The following is a 12,472-nucleotide window of genomic DNA, read 5'->3' as shown; positions in this document are numbered from 1 at the left end:
CAAATGGCTGGATTGCAAAGTAAAACAACACGGGTGGACAGATAACAAAATTTTATTGAAATAAAAATTCTCTCTCTTGTCCATTACTTTTATTGAAAAAAAAAAAATTAATAAAAAAAATAATCTAGCCAATCTTGTCCCTGCTCTTTGGGTTGCTTCCACTCCGCCTCTCCAAGTCGGTGTTGTTTCTTTAGTCCTCATTTAATATTCCAACTTTAAAACCCTGGTCTGTTTTATCTGATCCTTTCATTCAAGCCGGGGACAGTTAGACACTTGGAAGAGTTGACTGTTTGCTCCCAAGTGGGGTGCACAGCGTAAAGGAAAGTGAGAGTTTGCTCCCCATGCCTCCGGGGTCTCAGTCTTAATTTGTCACAATGCCATACTCGAGTAATTTTGGAATTAATGAGTTGAAAAATAATTAAAATGCCAAATTCGTAATTTGGTTCAAGATGCTAATCCGCAAGTCAATGCATCGAAAAAAAATAAAAGATTTGCCAATAAGCTCGCCCTCCCTGAATATTTTGGATGAAAACCCATTTAATTTGGGAATGTCCACAGCCTGGACAAGAAAAACTGAAGCGCTAAAGTATGGCGCTCAATTTCAGTGCATCACCGTTGAAATCAAAGAAAGATTTGAAAACAGAATCTGCCAGTCTGACCTCCGACCAAACCTCCGACCGACCGTCATTCCACAAACTTCACCAAAGAGCACAAGTCACTAAAAGTCTTTCATCTGTGAAGCTACCGACGTCAAGTTTCTCTCTTTAATTTGGATGAAAGAAATTGGGAGATTATTACGGCAAAAAAGCTTTAGTTTTGATTTAAAAATAAAAAGATTGCAAAAGGTTTAGATAATTATGCGTATTCAGCTTGTTTGTTTATTGTCGCATTTCATATCACGTGACGTTACTCTGGAGAGTTGTTTATTCAAATGCAAATCAAATTCCCGTGCGAATGAATGAATGATTAGAAAGACAATTCTCCAGAGAACATCCGTGATCTGAAACGAGCAATTAACATACGAAGCCGAGTGGGTCTTGTTATTTTAAATATAAAACAAGCTAATGATTTAAGGCGAATCTCTGCTAACAATGCTAACAATTTTGGAGTAAGTATGAGCTAAAGTTATGCTGCGTTTAAGAATTAAGTTAAATATTCATGCGCGCCAAGATTTAAAACTAGAAAATTGCTGAGTACTAAATTTTATCGCGATTGTTTTTTTTTTTAATTTGGCCGAGTTTTGGATTCAAATGGTTTTGAAATTTAACTTGACTCAATAATTTCCATTGCTGAGGCTTAAAATAATTTTTTTTGTTAATCTAAAACTCCCATAGTAAGAGATTGCAGCGTCCTTCGCATCCGTGACTTCTCGGCTCACGCAATTTCTCTCCTCACTCTGTGGAGGAGCATTGTGTGACAATCCGAGGAGCCCTGAATTGAGTGAATTTTACTGGATTTTAGTGGAAAGGAAATTGAGCCCACCTAAAAAAACACCCCCTCAAAACAAATGTTTATGATTATGAATTTTTATTGTTATCGCAAAAGAAAAAGAAAAAAAATTAAGAAATGCTGCTATACAAATTATGCCTAATAAATTGGTGATGAAAAGTTTTGAATTCCTGTTTAATTGGCTCGGTTGGTTGGAAATTGAATGAACTAAAGTGCTTATATCAATGCAAAAAGTTTCAGAATTGCTCTTCATCATCAGACTAATTAACTGTTAAATGGAATGCCGCCGTTTTATTTAACAGTTAACAAGCCTAACAACGAAGAACTATTCGTCAAACACCTATCATTTATTAGTTTCTGATAAACCTCTAATTGACAAATAAGCTATGAAACACTCCAAAAACTTAAGGAAGACTAGGCATCAGCTGTCAGCATAAGGATTCCTGGGATTGTTTTGGTAACTAGCATGAGCTATTAGTTGATGGTTACCAAGGCAACTATTGACCATTCACAGCTCATGTTGGTTACCATGGCAATCTCAGAGACCCTAGTGCCAAACAGCTGGTGCTTACTAGTCCTCTTTAGTTTGTGAAGTGTCAATTAAACTAATGAAGGGAATTTTTCGAAAATTGAAAATGTACATGTTATAAGTTCAATGAAAATGAAAACAGAGCATGAAAATAATTAAGTTTATGACGTGAAATTTTTCAAAAGCGAAAATGAAAATTTAATACTAATAATGCTTAGTAATAATTTGTTTTTTTAAAATATGTTTTGTTTATAATTGGGCCTATAGGATTTAATTTTATTATTTTAAAGTTAAAGTTTATTTTTTAATGAAAAACTAGAAAAGAGAGAAAGCCTGACCCAGTAGCAACCCAATCAGAGAGACCCCCAGTGACTCAGCTCAATTTAATGTCATTTGAGAAAATCCAATCAGGTTAGACCGATGAAATTCAGTGATCTCCCCTGTCTATGCTTTCTCTAGAGATGCACCTTCCTTGAGCCCCACAATTCAGCACTCCTGTTTTACGTCCGTGGTTGTGGAACATTTCCTGATACATTGACTGCAAACAAGAATCTTGCTGGGCCAAAATTGATGGTGTGGTATTGTGACAAATTAAGTGAAACCCTAAGGACACAAAAAGCAAACTCTCACCTTCCTTCACACTGTCCACCCCACTTGAGAGCAAATGGCCAACTCTTCCAAGTGCCCAACTGTCCCCAGCTTGAATTACAGGATCAGATAAAGTTTCCCAGGATTTCTCAGTTGGAATATTTCAGAGGACATCAAAAACACACCTTCTCAGAGGTAGAGCTTCCACAACCCAGCAGGGACGTGATTGGCTAGATTTGAATATGACCAATCTTTGGTCTTGATGTGTGCGCCACCTTCTGTCCTGGAATTAAATAATAACCTAACAACTTAATTAGTAGATACATGCAAGCTCATTAGCATTATAAATAGACTAATAAAAAAAACATGGTTCTTTCTTGGTGATGGAAGTCCAGAAAAAATACCAGAAACCTTAACCACGAACATGAGCAGGCTGCACTCGGGGTACTGAGAATAATTATTGTCCTAAAAATCAGGAGAATTTTTTGGAGCAACCGAGAAGGCCCAAAAATAATATTACAGTCCTGATAAATTCTGAGAATTTTTTAGAGCAACAGAAAAATCGCTGAAAAACCATTAAAGAAAGTCCAAGAGAACCTTCATTGCAACACCAAGAAAGAACCAAGAAACATTAAGCAAGTTAATATACATTGGTTTTCATCAACAGTCTGCATTGTGTAGTTCTCGACGAGGATGTAAAATGTTTGTTTACACTTATGTGAGGGAATCAAGATTTGTTTCTAGATAAACATAACAAAACATACAAACGCAGAAATAAGGTAAAATGCAAACTGTTGATCTAAATGGGTTTAACATTAATATTAATTATCATTGTTAGTCAGGAAAAATGCAACAAAAAATTGAGAGATTGAAGATGAAAAGAAAACACTTTGGAAACTAAAAATAGACCAATTCTTAAATAAATCGGAAATGAAGACCTTCAAATTAAATTTTGCTTAATTCTAAATTCTGATAATTTTGTCTTCAGTAAGATTGACTCTCGAAAACTTTCCTACAAGCAGGTGGTGTCATATTTTCTGGCTTAAGGCCAAGAACATTTGCATTAATGAAAATTTTGGTAAGTCTTGAAAGTAATCAATGATGTAGTCAAGAAGGTAAAAATGATGGTGTGAACCAACCTTGCTTACAGTTGGAAATTTTGTTTTGCTTGAGATAAGTGAATATTTTTTGGCTAGCAATAGTTAAAGTTTGTGCTAATGAGCTTGCAGATCCACTCTACTAAGTGTGCATTGAGATTGTTCAATTTATAATTAAAACTATTCCATTGTTTATGAATTAAACAACCACCATCAAGCTGCCAAGCACTTTAAAATGGTAAAGATGAATCAAAAAGGAAATTAGTTTTTAATTACCAACTCCCGAAGAAAATTTAATTTGTTTCCTGCACAAGAAAGATTAATCACAAAAAAAAATGTTTTGATTATTTTAAGAAAGCTACAGTAAGTAGTAAGGTTGAGTGGCAGCGTGATGTTGATTGTTGCTTGAAAATAGTTAAGTAGTGAAATATTTTTTTGCTTTTATGAAAGAAGCACATTGTACACTAAGATAAGTTTAACAAATCAAAATGTGGTTTAGCATGGTCTGTACTCTAATCAACAATGATGCGCATCATCACAGTGGTCAAACTTTGTTGTGGACTCACGAGGCGGAGCCGGGTGAGTCCACAACATTTTGACCACTGTGATGATGCGTATCACTGTCGATAAGAGTACAGACCACACTAAACCACATTCGATTTGTTTTTTTACCACTGAATATCAACATCAAAGAAAATGTTTTTTCCAGAGCGCGAGTTGAAAAAGGCATTGCATGACACATTGACGCAGCAGCGTTGTCTGGACTCTTATCGACAATGGCAAATTAGCCAATCAGATTGCGAGATTAGCAGCAATTGTGGTAAAAAATCATTTAGCAAGCTATCCTTAGGGCCGTGAAGTTTAGCTAGCTAAATTCTAAGAGTTTTACCTACTAATTCATATTAATTTTTCTTAGCTTGTAATGAAGCACACCCCAATTTGCAAGAACTGAAAATTGAAAAACTGGTCATCCTGCATTCTTCTCAGAATTTGCTGTAAGTTACTCAATGTGGTTCCAATTCTTTTAAGGTTAAGGATGGAACCTTAGCATATGCCCAATAAGACAGTTACCATAATTTAGTTCCTAGCTAGTTTTTTTTCTTATAAAGATAAACATAACTTTGCAAATTTTTCAATTTGAGTCTTATCAGAAGAATTGAGACTTACAGATAGCTGCCAAGATCAGTGCAAAACTTCACAAGAAAATAATTTACTGGACAGGTGTCTTTCTTGTGTTTGGAAATAATGTGAATTTTGATGATTAAACCCTTGAAATTTAGTTGAAAAGTGAGTTTGTTGTTTATCTGCAGAGAAAACTACATACAGTAGCAAAGACCTCTGATTCCAATCATTGACCCAATTGATCACATAAAGTGTACAGCTATGGTGATATTCAGTAGCAAAATGTTTGAAGATAATTTTTCTTTTAGAAGAAAAGCACTTATTTGAATAATGGTGGCACACACACTTACGTAGCATTAGATAATATTATCTGACTCAGTGCTAATCCTTGCATTGGTATGCAGCTTGTGTAGTTACTGTAGTCTGTAAAGTAGTGGTGATTGTGGTACAGAGTATGTTAGTTGGTAGTTAAGCCTGCAGGGTCAATGACAGTATCTTAGGTTTCAACTGAAGTACTGAAGTCAGGTCTACTGTAGTTTTTTAGGTTTGTCCAGGTCACAAATAAATTATTTGTAAGGTGTAAGTAGTTTTTGATTTCAGATGTTGTCAGTTTTAATCCATCCATTGTAAGTCAAGTTTGTGCTGGTTCTGTTTGAAGTTAAAGTTTGTTGGTTGGCTTGTTAAGGTCATGAAAAAGTCATTTGTTATGTGTAAGTAGCTGTTTGTTTCAGATGTTGTTACAGTTTGTGCTGGTTCTGTTTGAAGTTACAAAATAATGCAAAGTTTGTTGGCTGGTTTGCCTAGGTCATGAATAAGTCATAAATTTGTAAGGTATAAGTGATTGTTGATGTCAGATAACTGTTGTCAGTTTCAATCCATCTGTTGTTAGCCAAGTCGGTGCTGGTTCTGTCTGAAGGTAGAGTTTCTTGGTTGGTTTGTTGGTCATAAATAAGTCATCTGTAAGGTGTAAAGTTGTCAGTGTTATATGATGTGAAGTGTCACTTCATCTATTGTAAGTCAAGTTGTGTTGATTCTGTTTGAAGTTAAAGTTTGTTGGTAGGTTAGTTAAGGTCATGAATAAGTTATTTTGTAAGGTGTTATACATGTAGTAGTTGTTGGTGTCAGATGTTCTCAGTTTCACTCCATCTGTTGTTAGTCAAGTTTATGCTGGGTCTGTTTAAAGCACACGTTTGTTGATTGGTTTGCTGAGGTCATGAAAAAGTCTCTTGTTGTTGGCAAGACGTGTTTATTCTAATAAGTCAGTGACTGTATGTAAGGTTTTTACTCAGTTTTACTTGCTCCAAACCAATGCAAGAAATTTTCAAAGAATCTACTACAGGAACCTAGTTGAAGACTATGTCAAGCTAAAGAAATAACCAGCTAACCTGAACAGGGGTTGTGGAACAACAGCTGGGTGAAAAACCTCCCCGTACGTCCACTTGCTCCTAGGAGGAAAACCCCGGGCCAGCTGTACCCCATGTTCAAAGGCCTCCCGGGCAGGGCCAAGTTATTCTAATTAAATAAACTACTTATGATGCCATAAGCCATCTTGTCAATTTGTCTACTAGGTGGCTTGACTTTTTAAGCACCTTCTTTCCTGCCTGCCGTCATCTTTTTCCTGGCCTCTGAGTCTGTGCTGTCATGTGATGCTTTCTGTCTGGTCCAACATCCTGTGATGAAACAAGCACAGTGATAGGTTATTTTGGAATCCAATCTGAGATTTAGAGAGCATGAAAGATGTACTTTTTATCACTTGCAATGGTTTACTTGCTGTCTTCCTTAACATCTACGTTTGGACAATAAGTCATTAAATGAAAAATGTAATAATTTTATTTCCATGAACTACCAGTAGTTTTAATAGCTAATGATTCCTTGTCTGTACATAGCTTAGTCCATAATTAATAGAGGGGACTGGTTATGAAGCCTAGCAAACATCAAAGGAGGAAACAAAGATGCCAAGATCCTTTAAGAATCCTTAAAAAGATCCTTAAATCACTAGAAGGTCTTTAAAGATCTTGTGAGAGGCAAGGCGAGGCACCTTCCAAAATAAAACTTTTGCACCACAAACATAACCTAAACACCCTGTCTGCAATAAGTGCACTGTATACCCAACAAGTATCCTGAGCTTCCAAATTAAATTAGTTCTCAGGGCAGGGTCATTGTTCTTGATTCTCAGAGCTACATTTGTGCCATAAAAAGAATGAAATCCTAATATGAATGCTTAACTAAATTTTATTTTTATTTCAAATGTTGACGCCAGCTTTTTTGTGTGTTTGTCCTCTTATTGACATAAAAGTGCATCAAAATATTGTTACAGTAGCTGAGGATCCACTCGGCAGTGCTTGTGGATCCACAGTCTACTTTGATAATAGTGCAATAAAATTTATCATCAGTGAGAGGATAAAAAAGCAATAAATTTATGACAATTCAATTCTTTTATTTTAGGGCATTTTAGATACAGAAAGTGATAATAATCAAGCAAAGACTTCCCTTCCAATGATGGAAAATGCCACATGTAGGCAAAATTGCAAGGAAACCACAATTTCTTTTAGCCAAAACGACTTTTGATTGATTTGATTTTGAAAATGTTGGGTTTTAAAACTCCCCTTAAGTTCTAATTGGCTTGCATCGCAAGCATGAAATATAATTTTATCAATTGTATGAATACTTTTAAATGTTCTGCAACAAAGATTTCCTGGTTGAATGGAAAGCCTTGACCTCCTGTCTAATTTTATATGTACTTAGAAGTATAACATGTATTATTATGGAAAGGTGTTCCAAAGCAGTGAGAGCTATGAAGAAATTCTCTCAGGTTCAGATTGCTTTGCCTGAAGTTTTAGAAAGAATATCCAGCAAAGATGGTGGATCATGTGTACTAAAGGCATCCGAGTTGAGTGTCCATTGATAACCTCGATCAACACTCAATCGATACCCAATCGACACTCCATCAACACCTTGGTCAACACTCGGCCGACTATTGACCACCTGTTGATCAAGTGTCAAATGAGTGTCGACTGAGTAAGGATCGCGACCTTGGTTGAGTACAGATCAAGAAGTCATTTGAGGGTATCAATCGACACTTGACTGCAGATGCTTTTAGTATACATGATCCAAGATGGTTACAAGACAGTGTATTCACCTGGTTGTTCAAGGCCTGAATGGTTTTGGTTTCCACTGTCCACCCAGAGTTGTCCACTCATGCCCATCCAGTTTTTCCACCATGTGTCCAATAAAGCCCACTTTACATTCATGTTTGTCCACCATCCATCTAGGTGTATCCAATGTCCCATCCTGGTTTGCCCACTGTGTTTCCAACCTTGCTCATTGCCGACTAAGTAATATAAGATACATGTAAGATAAGATAAGATAAGATAAGATAAGATAAGATGAGATCAGATGAGATGTGTTTCCAAGCTTGCTCGTTGCCGACTTAGTAATAATTATTATAATATACATGTAAGATAAGATAAGATGAGATGAGATTACATGAGATAAAGCCGTTATTTAGGGTTAACACATAATTATGGTGGACATTCACAAACAAACTTGTGGCCCTCACTTAGAGAGCCTCTTTATTGAGACATAAAGAAACAATTCTCACTGGTGGTGAAATTCTCAACAACTCAGTCTAATATTATTACGTACGACGAGATACAGTTGTACTGGTAATTTATAATATATTAAATTTTTTTCTACCAGTTTAAACCTGGTTGCATTTACCTGGTTGGTCAAGAAATAAATGTTCTTGGTTTTCCACTGTCCATCCAGAGTTGTTGAGTTGAGTCCATCCAGTTTTTCCTCCATGAGACCAATATTGTCAACTATGCATTCAAGTTCGTCCACTGTCCATCTACAGTAGGTGTATCCAATGTCCCATCTTGGTTTGTCCACTGTCTGTTCAATCTTGTTCACTGCGGACTAAAAAATTGGGAAATTCAGAAAAGATTCTTGTTGATGGTGAAATTACCAAGAACTCAGTCCAATGACTAAATTGTTAAAAAACACATTTATTGTAAAGACATAATTTATATTTTTCTAATAGATAAACCCAACCAAGGTGTGCACCTGGGGTATCCAGGGGCTTCCACTGTGGCCAGCCTGCCCCAGTAGATAGAATACCACCCCCCATGGCCAGCAAATCCTGTAAGCTAACCATGAGACCTCATTCCAGGCACGACTGGATCAGAAATATAGAGGATGGGATGGGATGGGGGAACACTTGAAACAACTGATACAAAACCCTTCAAGACTACTTAACAACTGCTAAAAAGCCACTAGAAAAACTGTTTGAGAATTCAAATTATAATAAATTATATAGATTTAACCAAGTCTAAAAGCAGAGCTCCTGATTGCAATAATAACCATAAAGGAAAAAGAAGATTTGTTTTTCTTGGATCAGAAACTTAAAAGATGATCAATTGTGAGCATGCAATTGTTCAGCATGTGGTTTCGATATTGTTTTTAGCTAAATTTTAACAAAGTATACCCAATAAGCATAACCAAGATTGTCAAAATTATATATGCAATATATCGGAGACTTTCCAAGAGACAATTGTGCAAAGAATATGCAGGAAGAAAAGTCAATACAACTCCTTCCATCTTCCTCAGAGTAATAACCTGACTGATCCAATTGAAAACCAGTACCTGGTCAGTAGTCAACTTGAAAAAACATGCGACCTCAATGAGCTCTAAACTTGAGCCCACAATATCGTCACATGATATGGGTCAGCAGATAGCTTGTTTTGACAACTGTTAATTAACTGTCTAGTAATCAAAGACACACTTATGGTAATGGTGCTGCTCTCTTATTTTTCAAGGTATTGGGCTTAACGCATGGACGTATGGACAATCACATGACAACCAAAAGTTTTGAGATCGATTGGTTACTAAATTTTCTAAGGTATGGGGCTCCACTTGTGCGCCTTAAGCATGCAGGAGCTCCACTATGGCTGGTTTGCGGTGTCACAACATCAAAAATAAACATCGTAATCATTCAATAAATTAAGTCAAGAAGCTGGGATATGAAAGATAATCGATTTATAAGTTACAACCTAGTCAAAATTTAGGTCTGTGCAGTTTTTCATTCATGCATTATTCGGAAAAGTGTTTCACTCAGATTCATAGAGCTCTATATGGAGTTGCCATGTTTGTGCCCCTTGGAGGGACACAAACATGGCAGCTGTAAAGTAACAAAAAAAAACATCTGTCATTGAATTTTCACATTGAAACCAAAAGTTATTACTCTAGAGCTCTGACACACTGAAATTAATACTTCTTCTACAGCAAGAACTGTTTAGTTAGCAAAAACTTGAGCAATAACTCATCTTTTGACCTACTCGAGAGCCTTATCAGGCTGCCATTTTAATGTCACGCAACACAAACTTGGAAATTCAGATGTGTTCCATTACATAATGAAGAGCCCTGTCAGGCGTCAAGTAATTAGAGGGCCTCACATCTGATGAAAGTAAAACTTCAGAAGGATTGGTAATTTCTTATTTTGGAAAATGATGACATCACCTGAAAACTGGCAATAATTTAGGTATTGCCTTAACACTTATGCTTAACCCTGGTTCTCATATGCCGCTGAAATACCTAGGACGGCCTGGGACACTGTTACGACATATGTGAACATTTATCACCGAATCATAATCTATCCCAGGCTCCTAGGCATTGACCGCCGGCTTGCCTGCGAAGTTGAGCTGAGTTCAACTTTGCAGGCAAGCCGGCGGTTATTGGGAGTTGTCAGCGATGAAAATGTTTTTTGTGAACATCATATGCGGGCGCAACATACTCCAGTAAGACGGTTTGATCCATATTTACAGGTAAAATGGTTGAAAATTGCCCAATTCGATTTGCATTTCATGCAAATTTGAGTACATTGACGATCCATCCCAGATGCGCCGGGGACCCACTGGGACAGATCGCCGAACATTGTCAGTTGCAACCGACGACTATGTCACAGGTAGGTCGGCAGTATAATTATGGGAACCAGGCTTTATGCTAGACTTAGGGTGCTACATAGCTACGTAGTTGCGTAGCTACATAGCTACGTAGCCACGTAGCCACGTAGCCACGTAGCTGCGAAGCTGTGTAGCCGCGTAGGCGTGTAGCCGTATCTGTGTAGCTGAGTAGGTGTGTAGCCATAGCCGTGTAGCTGCGTGACAATGCAGTGTGTCTATTTCTCGTTCTTTTAGGGGGTACAACTTCGAGTGGCCGGGTATTCTGCAGTTACTCCATGAAATCAAATTGCATGAAGAGGTCGCATTTTCTTCATTGAGTTTAGTCTCTCAGATGTGAGATTTGCACACGTGCAAATTGGTGCGAAAAGCCGTAAGCTAATGAGGTCTGGGAGAGAGGGATCGGAGTTAAGTACGTTTTAAATAAATCTTACTTGTTGTCTAAAATCATCACTTAAGGGGTTCGAAATTTCTTTTTGCAAGCTACTAACTCAAACAAACAGTAGCTTCCCGATATTTTTGCTCAAAACAACGGCGCACGTGTGCGATGTAAGAATTTGAATTCCCGCTTTACGTGAAACACTTCTGACACTTGAAGAACTAACAATTTAACCGAATTAAATCTTAAACTTATTTAATGGAAAGAATGAGAAGATGATTAGGTTTAAAAACCGCTTTTCGTAAATAACAGCTTTTGAGTTAAAGCTTGAGCTTACCTTAGCAGTTTTGCATTCCTATCGGGCTGTTGTAATACTTGCGAAGGACGTCAGTCAACGTGGTACCCACTTTATGTGTTTTGCAGCCTGCTGCAGGCATAATTCTTGCATTGAAATACAAATACACATCCGAAAATACGTTTGGAAAGGCTAAAAACACCAAAGGCAGTCTCTTCATCGATTGTCTGGCGTACAAATAAGATTTTAACTTCCGCAGCCATCTTGGGTTTCTTTTTCGTTCCCAGTCTCTCTTCCGTCAGGGAAACGAACACGGCCAAACTAATCTTGCTTTTACAAATGTGCCATTAACAAAAATTTTCAGACCTGAAACAGATTGGCGTCTCAATAACTTAGAGCCGCTCTAAGAATTTTCGTTCTTCTAACAAAAGTAAGTCGCAGCCCTAGGAAACCTTTTATAGCTGCCAAAGCTTAGGCCAAAGTTTAGCTCTGTGCGAAACTCCCAAAAAAGTTTTAAAAAAAATTATTATGAAGAATTTTAAATAATTTTGCATCTTTAGAAAGCTTTTTTATAGTCGGTTGTTATAAATCATATGATTACATCGCTTGGTGTTCCATTTGCTCTGGTATCTCAATATTGGTTAGGTGATTATTTTTTGCGCTTAAAAAGAATGAAGGCATGACTAGTAAGGCATTTTACGGAAGCTTACAGTGGATGCTCTTTCTTAAAAAGCATTTTCCTATCAAAGTTACTTTAAACGGAAGAAAACAAGATTGCAAAAAAAATGTATCGATTCAATTGACACGTCGAGAAAGAAAAAAACTAAAAGCGGAGTCCCCCGAATGGCGTCGAGCGTTTATATGCCCTTGCGACCGCACAGCAGGTCAGATGCGTAACCGATTGGGCTACCGGGGGACTCCCGGACTAGGTTAGAAAATTTGATAGCTAAATACGTGAAACAACAATGTAGTTGTTACCGACAACCTGATCTCAGCTTTCACAAATGTGCCGTTAAATAACAGCCCAACTTCTTGGGCTGTTATAATCCATCTTTG

General features: G+C 37.2%; 1 protein-coding gene and 1 long non-coding RNA gene across 2 annotated transcripts in view; both read right to left on the bottom strand.

The window, feature by feature from the left end:
* LOC145468436 (DNA excision repair protein ERCC-6-like 2) overlaps positions 1-12,472 on the bottom strand; it is a 132,055-nt gene that overhangs the window by 100,901 nt on the left and 18,682 nt on the right. The window lies entirely within an intron of this gene.
* On the bottom strand, positions 98-11,721 carry LOC145468484 (uncharacterized). The gene is made up of 4 exons (XR_014042198.1): positions 11,598-11,721; positions 8,506-8,703; positions 7,925-8,116; positions 98-6,455 (listed from the first exon to the last, which is right to left on the bottom strand). It is a non-coding gene; the product is annotated as an uncharacterized LOC145468484 (long non-coding RNA).

Source organism: Orbicella franksi, chromosome 14, assembly GCF_964199315.1.
Source record: "Orbicella franksi chromosome 14, jaOrbFran1.1, whole genome shotgun sequence".
NCBI classification, from domain to species: domain Eukaryota; kingdom Metazoa; phylum Cnidaria; class Anthozoa; order Scleractinia; family Merulinidae; genus Orbicella; species Orbicella franksi.
This window is presented reverse-complemented; position numbering and strand designations above follow the sequence as displayed.